At 40.5% G+C, this 11,873-nt stretch overlaps 1 long non-coding RNA gene across 1 annotated transcript; it reads left to right on the top strand.

Moving 5' to 3' along the window:
* The first annotated feature begins 135 nt into the window (after positions 1-135).
* Positions 136-1,508, top strand: LOC116218729. Its single transcript, XR_004163002.2, has 3 exons — positions 136-267; positions 696-754; positions 879-1,508. It is a non-coding gene; the product is annotated as an uncharacterized LOC116218729 (long non-coding RNA).
* The last annotated feature ends 10,365 nt before the right edge of the window (positions 1,509-11,873 follow it).

Below are 11,873 nucleotides of genomic sequence, written 5' to 3'. Positions count from 1 at the left end.
CTACTCACTTCCACTCTAGTTGGCCATAGGCTACTTTATGAAATGTTTCGGGTGGCGATTTTTGTATCTAGGCCTACATGAAATTCTGTAGCCTTAATACTATCTTAAAACTTTTTTTTTCCCCCTAGGAGGAGCAGCTTGAGTCGAGGAGGACAGACAGGCAGTTGCCCAGGCAACCTTAGCCCGCCCCCTGTGCACTTCCCTGCCGGAATTGGGAAATATCAAACTTCGGTGGAAGGCTTATTTTCCTGTCACCCGTCTATTACGGTAACGAGACAGCTACTTTTCATTTTGAAGGCACTAACTATGTTTCTGCTGTATCTCACATACATTCAACCTCACGTTCGGCTAAGCAGAGTTACATTTCAAAGATATTATAAAATTGACTTTTCACATTTGAATAGCCGCTTGCCGGCATGGTTTTCATAGACACGGGTTAGGCTTGCAATTGTGGCTGATATTCACTCGATAAATACATCGGTAGGTAGATTAGGAAAATGTAACTAACTGTCTAACTGACTAAGTGTCTGATATTCAGAGCTAATGGTTCAAACACACTTCCGGGTGTACCAATAGTCTATCCTTCTACTGTAGCCCGTTTACTTGGCCCGTGATGCCAATGTAGTGAACTTAATATGGTATCCCATAACATTAACGTTACGATTCCAGTTGATTTTCTTTTTCTTTTTATATAGAGTCCTGATTTTATTCGCTGGACGACCAGTCACCACCGATGTACTACTTGTTAACAGAGGTAAATTAAAGGCGTCTACGTTGTGAAGTGATTTTGGTGACAGGTGACAGATTTGGGTGATTTTGGTGATTTGTAAAACAGTGAAATAATTGTGAAAAGTAAAAAAAAAAATGTTTTACACCAGTGGCAGCACAGCTTGGCGGTGATGCAACTTTCAACATTGATGGTGCCATGAACAGTCAATGCAAGACCAATTATGGAAGGGTGGTGGACTGCTGGGATAAGAAGACAATGGAGGAAATTGGGCCAGAATTTCAGGACCGGATCAGTGGTTCGTGTGACCACATCAAATTGAAAGGTGTACAAAAATAAGATTTACGTCACATGTTTATATGTCAGGATCTGGACTCTCAGAACCCTGCATCATACACCTACAGCATTAAAAGTAAGGATGATGAACCAGTTTAGGTTCAGTTTTAGAGCTTTTTGCAGTTAGTAGAATACTCAAGATTGTTGTGATTTCGAATGCCCAGACTGAAAGTCTTCACATCTGGGTTAAGAAATGAATGAAGAAAGCACTGTCTAGACACGCACCACACCCTGAAGCATAGTGTTGATGTATCTCTTCACAGATGTAATTTCAGCATCTTCCATGTAATACGGCTTCCCTCTATCTGCCTCCACACATTTGTGTGTGATCATTCCAGAGCCTCCTCTAAGTGGGGGAGCAGTTTATACATATTTTAGAATTGTGGCTATTATCTGTTTTGGTCATTTCAACATTTTCTCTGTAAGTAAAAGTGTTTACAATGAGTGAGTCAGAGAGAAAATGTGTTTGTTTGTGTGTCTCAGAAAAGAGCAAGTGTTTGTTTGTGTGTCTGTCTCTCTGTGTGTGTGTGTGTGTGTGTGTGTGTGTGTGTGTGTGTGTGTGTGTGTGTGTGTGTGTGTGTGTGTGTCTCAGAAAAGAGCAAGTGGGAAATAAAGGAGGTAATTAGAGTGAGTACTGTGGAGGAAACGTAAGCAGTCAAACAGTGTGTCATCCTGTCTAGAATATTGACCTCATTGCACGGGAGGGAGAGGGGGAGGGAGAGAGAGAGAAAAGGAGAAGTTTAGAAGTTACTGGTTCGTTATTATAGCCGCCAAGGTTTTTCGGTGCAGATTGTTAGTTTGTCTGTCTGTAAGCACGATTATGCAAGAACTACTGGCTCAATTTCCATGAAAGGTGGAGCATGCGCCACGGAATAACATTTCGGCATTTCCAGCCCCTATTAGCATACAGAGTGCTGAGAGGGTAATTATATCAGGCTCCAGAGATGTTCTGTGGATGTGAATGTACAACGTGCGTGTAATCAGCAGTGCATTAAGGACGTTTTGAAAATTATAGGAAATTGACAGGCATACTGTAACACTGCGGTTCACATGTACGTATTGAACTGTAGGTTTGGTTCGGCAATATACTGTGTACCTTTGCATCCCTTCTAAATCCGCTTAGCCAGGGGTGCCCAAACTTTGGGTTGCTGCTGTCTGTGTGCTTGGATACAAAATGATCAGTGCAGGTCAGCCTGAGGAGCAGGATCGTGAACCTCTGCTATAGTTCAACTGTTAGGGCAAGGTGCTAACAGCTTACTTGCCCATTAAGTTGCTGTTAGATTCCAGTGATATTTCTCATGTCCATATAGCTTGTGTATGCCCCTCCACCACTACCAGGGCCGTAGGCCCAAATTCCAGTAAGGTTAGAGTCCTCCTGGCGCCTGGGTTCTCAGGCTGAAGGACATTGATGGACTGTCATGGTATATGTATGTGTATGTGTGTGTGTTAGAGATTGTTATGCATTTCAGTCGGTTTACGTAGTGTATGTGTGTGTGTGTGTTAGAGATTGTTATGCATTCCATTCGGTTACGTAATGCCACCAGTTAAATTAGCCTGTGCCCGAGGCTCAGGAAATTAGATCGGAGCGACGGGGTTCAGAACAGCTCGCAGGGGAAGGACGACCATCTCCTGGACCATCTCCTAAGACGACCCCGACACGCGGCGACTCTCAGAGCTCTGCTCAACTCAGAATACTTAGACTCAGAAAGTACTTAGTGATATTTCTTGTTTGACAATAAATATCTTGGCTCTGATCCGAACCGCTCCAGCTTCCTTGATTGCAACAACCAACTAGACCACCCTTTAGAATTAAGTGTAATAGCCTAAATATAGAAAAGAATCTCACATTGCTTAGAATAAAACTGTGTCTCTATAAATAAGTGTAAAATATAATGGAACCTGGCATTAGAATTTTCCAAATGTCCTCCTCAGGTTAAGTGGTCCTGCAATGCTACTGAACTGCTGGTGGATGAGATGACAGTGGCTGGGACTTCCACTGTGCTGGAGGGACTGCCTCAGGGGGTCAGGTGCACAGTGTCTGTAGCAGCCGTCACCTCTGAGGGTGTGCAGGCCTGGAGTGAACCGAAGTCGGTTTTTAGCCATGCCTCAGGTTCCTTACAGAACAGTAAGTGGGCTTAACTGGTGCACTGGTACTTTCATTAAAGTATTTTGTGTAAAGAAATAATGACTTTCACAGGTTCTGATGCTTACTTGATTTGAAGTCATACATGCAATCAGTACAGTATGCAACAAAACAAAAAAAATGAATGAATGGTTCCACTGGACCTAACTGTTGTGTAATTCATAATAGCATTCTATTTCTACATTTTCCAAACCTAAAACTTTAGTATTGAGCAGTCAGTATTGGCAGTTATTAGCATGATGTCTGGCATTGCATGGAAGCATGGCCAAATTCAGCTGTGTGGATTTTGGTCACGGGATATTATGGGAGAGGCTGTGGCATATTTATTATAGCAGTTAAAAATGAAGATACGAAAAAACAAGCAAATCAAATTACAACTTTATCATCGACCACTACCACCATCGCCGGCATAATCACAGCAATCCAATATAGTTATCCACCCAATGTCATAGCTATGAGGGGGAAACCATAAAAAACAACTTTAAATCAATGAATTTACTGAAGTCCTGAAGGGAGAACCGTTTAGGGCTCAAAGATCCAAAAGGCCTCCCTTAAATGCCTCTTCCTAAGATGCCGCACCACTTCAATGCCCTGTATAGGTCAGGGTGCAGATGTTGTGACCTGTCTCATTAAAATGTTGAGCGGCAGGAGGCTTGTGATTATTTTGATTCCTCTCACATATTTATAACAGAACACATGAAGTTATGTTCCTTTAGTTATAGGTTAAATCTGTATTGCATGGTTTGGTGACTATAGCCTAACTAAAAGTAGTCAGATTCTTCAAAACACAATCTTTTGTCATAGGCATTAGGTTGAGAACTGCTGTTCTGAAAATAAAAAATGTATACTGATGCAACTATAACCACTGAGTATTTCTTGGTATTAAGATAGGGCCTTAACTGAACTCGTCTTTCAGATGTGAAGCCTGTTGAGGAAGGGAAGTCGTCACCTCTGGTCGTGTCTCTGGTCGTGTTTCTGGCGTTTCTGGCGTGGTTTCTGAGGAAGAGACACAGGAATAGTGTGTCTCGTGAGTTTTCCATCTGATCTTAAGTTTTAACCTGATTGTTGTTTTATATTGGGGGGGTGGGGAGAGAGGCAAGTGTGTCCTTCCAAGATCCTGGGACCCCTTTCAGTCAAGCTGCTGATACAGCTGGTCATCCATTTTAGGTTCAGATGTTCCTTAACATCTGGTTGGTTTCTGATTGATTGGAATGGATACACAAAACCAAAGCCATATGTGTATGGATTGCACCAAAGTATTTGTAATGCCTTTTAATCAAAACCTAGACACGGTGAACTACTAGGTCAATAGTCTTACGTAAACAGACACAAGGGAAACTAAATATTTGATGTTTTTTTTTGTCTGGCTTCTTCCAAAGGCCTAAACCCAATGCAGAGCAGACAGAGACCGGCTATTCCCTTGTGCACTTCACTCAGGTATCTCAAGAGTTCCTACATGCTAGCTCTACTCAATGCTAGCTCTATCAGCACATGAGTAACAACATGTAGGTGATGATATACGTATTCTATAGTTTATTTGTATACATTACCCTTTGAAAATAAGATTTTGCCTTTTTAAACTTGTTAAGCTAAGAGAGTTGTCGGACTGAGACTGAGGTTCTTTCCCACTTTTTCCTCAGCTCCACCCTCAGAATGATGAGGAAGAGACCCTAGCCTAGACACAGACTTAGCACCACAAAGGCACCGTGCAACAACGGATCTTATGTTCAGACATATCTGTGATGGAATCTAAAAGAGCACGCCAAACTTGAAGAACGGACCAGAAGACGCAGTCAGGATTTCTGGAGTTTATTTCCGCGTGGAGACCTCCTCTAAGCGCGTTGCTCAGCAAAAATAACACGAGTAAAAGGAATGGCCACCAGTTACTTTGGGCGGCAGTTCCTGAAACAGATGAGTGTTGATGAGCACCGAGTTTGGCTCTTGGGTAGGGATGGGAATCTTGTTAAGAACCGGTTCCCAGTGGACCGATTCCTTGGAATCGTTAGCCAAAGTCCTTTACGATTCCGCTATCGATGTAGGTGCTCTTTGCGCATGCACGATGACCTCACTCGCACGCAGCTTTGTTTTGTTTAGACTGCAGCCAACATGGCGTCTAGGCAGAAGCGTGGTTATATTTCACGCGAAAAGATGACCACAGGGCCACTTGCAATGCTTGCAAAACGTCTATTTCTATTTGTATAAAAGAAAATGAATGTAAATAAACCCGTTTGTACTCTTTATTGGTTTTTTTCCTTGCCAAAAAAAATGGATAAGAGAATCGATAAGGAATCGAGTTTTCTTAATGTGTGTGATTTTGTTAATTATTTGTTTTGGAAAATAATAACTCACTTGAGGAAACACTTGTTTTTTATTTATATGCATACGGCAACTGGGACCCAAGATTAAATTAATGAGATAGAAGAACCTTAAGCTATTCTGTTAGAGAAGTTTGGGGAGTGCTACATAAACATGTAAAAAAAAAAATTCGGCTGATACAAATACAGAATTTAAGAAAAAAGTGTTGTCGTTCACCCACTGAAATGTTCTCATCTCAGTTCAAGATCTCACGACTGAGTTGGCTACATTTAATCAAGTGTCCTACATTCAGTAGCCTACATCTCACAGAATAGTGGAGTCTTTCAATAGGCTAAAGAATGGGATCTTTCTCAGCTTTTCATGTCGTTTTATCCGTCGCCAGGAAGAGATCTTAACACAACACTGTTTGGATTTACAAGTAAAAACCATTTGTAGCCGACACAAGCCTTCAAGGTTGTCTGTCTTTTCTTTCTCAGTCACAAATGCCTAAAGGTAAGATAATCACGTCATTCATGAACAAATAAGTGCCCTATCTACCATTTATGACCATGTCCTTGTAGTGTTGAAAGGTATCAACGGAAGAGCTAATAGCCTTGAACCATATATGCAGGGGGGCTGTAACACCTCTCACCAGCCTAAACCCTTTTCACAAGGGAATGTCTTTTGGATAAGAACTATTTCACAGATATCTTCATGCTGTTGACGGTAGCCACTGTATACCTACATATGCAAACGTACATTCTGACACAAATTACAGTGCACAGACATCCAAGCGTTACTTTACAAGTAAGCAATAGGTTAGCCTACGGGTTCACCTTATTGCACACAGCAAACAGAAAAATACTCAATACTGACCAATACTCCGCAAAAATAATGCTGTTTTTGAAAGGTTGAACTCCATGAAAATGTTGTTTTTAAAAGGTTCATCTCATGAAAGACTTGAGCTGTTTTTAAAAGGTTAAACTCCATGAAAGACTTGAGCTGTTTTTAAAAGGTTCATCTCCATGAAAGACTTGAGTGTCCGATAATTGAATGCTCAGTCAAAGCCATCCATGATGTAACTAAATACCCAGTATTAACATATCTTGTTATTTCTATTCACAGAGGCAGAGGAAGAAATGCTGCACACCAGCATATTTTCCACAAAAGATTTATTTTCTTGGCTGCAACAGAATGCAGAAAGAGATTGCATTCAGGTTGATCCAGGTGTTCACATTCATCAACATAAACCTAGCTTGCGATCTCCCTTATCTCCAATGCATTGCATTTACACACCAGGCTCTTTCCCTTGCATATCCCATATTGTCAGTATACTATATCTACACATGCAGTCACCAGTAGCCTCATGTTATGCAAATGAATACCTTTACATTCAACAGGCTTGCACTCACCTGTTGGGTTCTGCTGGGGTTCTGGATGCACCGATGCACTTTGTGAAAAAGCCATGTGAAGGATGGAATTTCAATCTATTTAAGGTTGAATACCATAGTTACCAGAGACAAACCTAATATGCTGTTGCAGTAAAAGCTTAAGATTTGTTTGGCTTGTTCTTATTCTATTCTAAAAGCACTCATGGCAAAAACCTGTGGATATTGTACTCTTTTATGTAATCTCGTATGACGCATTCAGTTCAAAAGGATTGCTTGACAATGCCATTGGTTGGCTTTAACCAAACCTTTCACCTTTCGGCCTGACTCTGCCCTTTTTTTGAGGGCGAGCACCATTTCCACCAACTGTTTAGGTCAAAATAGGGTCTATCTGGACGAAACAAGCAAAAAGGAAAGAACGGGAGACATTGATTTCAGCCTTTGAAACAAGCAACAGATGGATCAACATATCGGTGCAAATGATAAGAACATGAAAGCTCTGCAGAATGAAGCTTCTGTGGACCTCCTACAGCAGCTGTTGTCTAGGTGAGGTTAGACACAGAAACCTTGTGAATTCAAAGTAGCTGTCGCTGCTGGAACAGCTCAACTCTGTATTTTCTGGCAAAAAATGATGTCCACATAAGATTCACATATGTATATTACACTGATACAATGCTATGTTAAGTGGGAAGTTGGCCTTCGCTTGTGTTTTTGGAATCATGCTGCAGCATTTCAATTGGAATGTGTGAACCTCAACTGAAATGCATGGACTTCATAATGAACTGCCCTAACCTTTTCTGTTTTCTGTGGTGTATGTGTTGTTCGAAGAGTGAAGTTGACCTTAACCTACTGTAATCCCAAAAGACTTTCCTTTGTGCTGACTCAATTTTATTCCAGCCGTCAGAGTTTCTACCTCATTGGTAGGCAATAAATACTTAATGTCCCTCTGTTTCAGTATGTCTCAGACACTCCATGACTACCTCCCTCCTACGGTGTTATGCTATATAATCACTTAGAAGACATAAGCTATTATTTCCAAGGATGCACAGAGTCTGACGCAAAGCTCTGGAGACAGCACAATCTAACAAAGCCCCTCATTTGTGCCTCATTAAACGGATTCATATTCAGAGTCTCCATGCCATGTTCAATGCACGATACACAAGGGTGGTCACGTACCAGCTATGGGAATGTGCTATCCCTGTAAAAAAAAAAATACACATCCAGGACACCTTATATCGCTTCCATAGTCAATATTGGCCTCTCATGAAATGTTTAGTTTTGTGAGACTCCTTACTATGACTTCTGATTATCTGTACAGTTTGTATCTGTGCATTCTGTGCGGTCTGGATGTGAATACCAAGAATGTAGTCTCTCTGTTGTTGGTCAGTTCAGTATGGCCCGTCCTTTAACCCTGGTCTGTGTGTGTGAGCCAGGTTACTATATGATACAAATCAGTTTGCTTACCCAGTGCACATAACGCTTTGTGTAGTAGATGTGAAACAGGTTTGTCAGACACAATTTCACAATTTAAGAAGCTGGCAATATCGCAGGCTCTGGACAGTGTTGAAATAAACCAAAGTGCTTCCTTTGTTGTTCAAAACATTTAGCTTTGTTGACACATAATTGTACTTTGTCACACCTGTTCTACCGCCTGTCCACATCCCTTCGAACTGACTGTTACAGTGTTAATCAGGGTGTGATTTTGAGCCTGTAAAATAGAAAGTTGCTCACTTAGATTCAATGACAAGGTAACGTTATTTTTGTCGAGATCAATACCCATTTCGCAGCCATTCTGGAGAATTGATTTAGGCCAAGAATGTAAGTTGTCCAAACATGCATGATAGGTGAAAATTCACCCTAGTTACCTCAGGACTCCGGAGCTGCATATAAGTACATTTATTAGACAAACAACAATTGCAATCGGGCTCACTCCCAGCACAAGGCTGAAAGTGAAGCCATGATATTAAACACATCGCACAAGGTTTATATAGACAGAAGTTTAGCGTTCAGCAGGGAAAACCACGTGGTGGATTTCTGACGTCCGAGGCAAGGATGGAAGTTTTGCACAAGATTGGAAGAAGTACAGTTCGACCCTTCTTATCACCTCTGGTCTAAACATGCTCTTGTACGTATGCAGACTAAGTGGCACCTAATAATCTAAGTTATACACACGTAGATACACAGAAATCCATGTTCCTGCTTACATAAATACTAGTGCTGTCAGTTTAACGCGTTATTAACGGCGTTAACGCAAACCCATTTTAACGCCGTTAATTTTTTTATCGCGAGATTAACGCGATTTTTTTAATTTTTTTATTTATTTTTATTTTTTTTAGATTAACATTCTTTTTGGCCTCGCAAACTGTGTAGTAGGCTAACGTTACGGTTTGAGTGAATGGTGAGCGCGATACGGCGAAATGGATGATAAAAAGCTTCTGAATGGAAAGTTTACTTTTAAAAGTTGTGTTGTGCAAAAGAAGCGAGCTTCACTGTTGTCTGAAAATGTCAACAGGCAGCTGGCTGAAAGCAAAGAAGTAGTAGGCTTACCTTTTATTGGTAACCTAACTGTTACGGTTCATTGTTTCTGAAATAAGAGGCCTGACTGCTATGTTCCCAGCAAACTTGAAAAAAAGAAAATATTAAGCCATGGTTTAACTGCACTATAGGCTGAGTCCTTGTTTACCTGAAATGTGCACTTTATCATTTGATTTTGTACCGCCCTGTTTGGCAATGTTGGTTTTCAATAAAATAAAACATTTGCTTAAAGCAAGCCAATCCACTTTTCCATGTTGATAAGGGCATTAAAATAAAAATAAAATGATAGAAAAAAATAAATAAACGAAGGGACATTTAAAATCGATACAAATTTGCGATTAATCGCAATTCATTTTGAGTTAACTATGACATAAATGCGATTAATCGCGATTAAATATTTTAATCGTTTGACAGCACTAATAAATACATGATTCATGTAAGGTAATTAATAATACAAGGCACTTGATTAGTATTTTCTTAAGTCATTGACAGTGTTTCGAAATTATCTCCATCAATGCATAACATATTCAACTAAAAAATCTAATGGAACACATTTGCAACTTTAGAGCTAGGCACTGGAAGAAATATTGTATATTATATTATTATTACATCTTTACAGAAATGTTAAATGTGTCAGCAAGCAATCTGGCACTTACTGCGGTGTAACTTGTGGGAGCAGCAGAGGTCAGCTCTATTTTCTATGGATATGAAAGTGTTTGGATAGAAACACAGGTTTTCTTAGCAGGATACTTTCACTCCTTTTCCCAATAGCATTACCTACGTTGTGAAAGAGTACTAATGTGGAATAATTATTTTAAGATTTTACTTCAACAGCATATTACAACCCAAATCGGGACAGTATGTTAAATTAAAACTGAAAACAGTGATTTGTAAGTTGTCTTTGACCTGTATTACATTGAAAACAATACAACAGCACATTATTTGATGTTTTATCTCATGAATTTTATTGTTTTCACAAAATAAACACTTAATTCAATTTCGATTCTTGCAACATATTTCAACAAAAGTTGGGACATTAAAGCATTTACCACTTTGTAATGTAGCCATTCCTTTTCACAACACTAAAGATGTTTAGGGACTGAAAACACCAAGTGATGAACAGGGATGGATTACCGAACGGGCCTACCGGGCCCAGGCTCAGGGGGTACCTAAGCCAGAGCCTCTGTGTGAAGTCGCTGTTATGTATCTCTTATTTGTGAAAGAGGTGTATTTTGCTGTTGGCTTTAATTAAGTGTACCTACCCTGTGTTAGAAAATGTGTATGTGCACTGTTAATCCTGTTGAGGTACAGGTGAATTTAGTTATTGTGCTGTTGAAAAAAAATGTCATTACATTTAAGTAATGTTTTGCAAGCGCACAATTTTTGCAGGCATGCGCATGCGGGGGGGCTTTTACATGTCCAGGCCCAGGGGCCCATGGTTTCATAATCCGTCCATGGTGATGAAGCGTTTCAGGTGTAACTTTGTCTCATTCTTCCTGCACGCAAGTCTTAAGGTGTGCAACGGTACAGGGTCTTCGTTGTCGCATTTTGCGTTTCAAAATGCGCCACACATTCTGTATTGGGGACAAGTCAGGACTGCAGGCAGGCCAGTCCCGTTACCACACACTCTTCTTCCTCAGCCATCCCTCTGAAGTGTGTGCAGAATGTGGTTTTGCACTGTCTTGTCGAAATATGCATGGGCGTCCCTGGAAAGGATGTCGTCTTGAAGGCAGCATATGTTGCTCCAAAATCTCTATGTACTTTTCGGCATTAATGGTGCCATCACCTGTTCCCAGAAAACTAAAATGATTTCTGAAACTGCAACCATTCAAAAGAAAGTTGTGGCCTAATGCGCCTCATGGCGTGGAGAGAACAAAAAAATAATTAAATAAAAAAAAAATCACAGAAGTGTAAGTTACCTTTGCCAAGGGCACTGACACAACCCCATACCATGACAGGCCCTGGCTTTTGGACTTGTTGCTGGTAACAGTCTGGATGGTCACACTGCGTCCATTTCTTCCAAAAAAGACCTGAAATACTGATCTGTCAGTCTAACATCTTGTCTGTTGCTGTGTATTAAGTAAAGTTATATTTCGTTTGATCTCTTTTATAGGCCTAGAAATTAATTTCTTGGTTTGTAAAGTTTTTGCATTTTGGGTGAATAAAGCCCTGCTTTTCCCCATCATGCACTACTGTGTGCTTGTTGCTTCCCTGCTTGGTCCCTCACAAGTGTTCATCGTGGGTTAGGACTTCATTCAATCAATTCTTACAGACTTCCTCTTATCAACAATTGGTTTCAGTGCAGCAGTCATTGAGCACACAGAGCCTGCTGGACCTTGTCTTCATTTTAAAGAACGAGTCATGAATTCTGCACTACTTCGGATTCCTCATCAGTTCAATTTGAATGTGTGGCAACATGGGCAAATGACAATCTAGCATGCTCAAATCA

Source organism: Clupea harengus, chromosome 23 (genome assembly GCF_900700415.2).
Source record: "Clupea harengus chromosome 23, Ch_v2.0.2, whole genome shotgun sequence".
In the NCBI taxonomy this organism is placed as follows: Eukaryota; Metazoa; Chordata; class Actinopteri; order Clupeiformes; family Clupeidae; genus Clupea; species Clupea harengus.
This window is presented reverse-complemented; position numbering and strand designations above follow the sequence as displayed.